The 1,439-nt window shown below is 51.3% G+C and overlaps 1 protein-coding gene across 5 annotated transcripts in view; it reads left to right on the top strand.

Annotated features, from left to right (window-relative positions):
• Positions 1-1,439, top strand: part of SAE1 (SUMO1 activating enzyme subunit 1) — a 109,567-nt gene that overhangs the window by 12,254 nt on the left and 95,874 nt on the right. The gene's annotated exons all lie outside the window — the stretch shown is intronic.

Here is a 1,439-nt window from a genome sequence, read left to right as displayed (position 1 = left end):
AGCTCCGCCTCCCAGGTTCCTGCCATTCTCCTGCCTCAGCCTCCCGAGTAGCTGGGACTACAGGCGCCCGCCACCGCACCTGGCAAATTTTTTGTATTTTTAGTAGAGACGGGGTTTCACCGTGTTAACCTGGATGGTCTCCATCTCCTGACCTCGTGATCTGCCCGCCTCGGCCTCCCAAAGTATTGGGATTACAGGCGTGAGCCACTGCGCCTGGCCTTTTTTTTTCTTTTTTGAGACAATCTCCCCCTGTCGCCCAGGCTGGAGTGCAGTGGCGCAGTCTCGGCTCACTGCAAGCTCCGCCTCCCGGGTTCACCCATTCTCCCACCTCAGGCTTTAGAGTAGCTGAGACTACAAGGCCTGCCACCACGCCCGGCTAATTTTTGTACTTTTAGTAAAGACGGGGTTTCACCTTGTTAGCCAGGATGGTCTTGATCTCCTGACCTCATGTACCACAATTTCTTTCTTTTTTTTTTTTTTTGAGACGAAGTCTCGTTCTGTTGCCCCAGGCTGGAGTGCAGTGGCAAGAGCTCGGTTCACTGCAAGCTCTGCCTCCTGGGTTCATGCCATTCTCTGGCCTCAGCCTCCCAAGTAGCTGGGACTACAGGCGCCAGCCACCACGCCCGGCCAATTTTTTGTATTTTTAGTAGAGACGGGGTTTCCCCGTGGTCTTGATCTCCTGACCTCGTTATCCCGCCTCCTCGGGCTCCCAAGTGTACCACAATTTATTTATCCATTTGTCTTTTGATAGACACATGGGTTGCTTTCAAATCTTGGCTATAGTGAAGAGTGCTGTAATAAACATGGGAGTGCAGATACCTTTTTTGTTTTTTTAGACCAAGTCTTGCTCTGTCGCCCAGGCTAGAGGGCAGTAGCATGATCTGAGCCCAGTACAACCTGCGCCTCCCAGGTTCAAGCGATTTTCCTGCCTCAGCCTCTGGAATAGCTGGGATTACAGGCACCTGCCACCACGCCCGGCTAATTTTTGTATTTTTAGTAGAGATGGGGTTTACTGTGTTGGCCAGGCTGGTCTCAAACTCCTGGCCTCAAGTGATTGGCCCTCCTTGGCCTCCCAAAGTGTTGGGATTACAGGCGTGAGCCACCACACCAGGCCTGATTGATTTTCATGTGGGTATATACCTAGCAGTGGGATTGCATTTTCACCTGAGTCTTTTCTTTTCCTTTTTTTTTTTTTGAGATGGAGTTTCGCTTTTGTTGCCCAGGCTGGAGTGCAATGGTGCAGTCTCAGCTCACCACAACCCCTGCCTCCTGAGTTCAAGCAATACTCCTGCCTCAGCCTGCTGAGTAGCTGGGATTACAGGCATGCACCAACATTCTAGAATATTTTTTTTTTTTTGAGACAGTTTCGCTGTTTTGCCCAGGCTGGAGTGCAATGGCGCCGTCTCAGCTCACCACAACCCCTACCTCCATGGTTCAAG

Source organism: Colobus angolensis, unplaced genomic scaffold (assembly GCF_000951035.1).
Source record: "Colobus angolensis palliatus isolate OR3802 unplaced genomic scaffold, Cang.pa_1.0 Scaffold60, whole genome shotgun sequence".
NCBI lineage: Eukaryota > Metazoa > Chordata > Mammalia > Primates > Cercopithecidae > Colobus > Colobus angolensis.
Note: the sequence above shows the minus strand (reverse complement) of the source record. Positions and strands in the feature narration are given on the sequence as shown.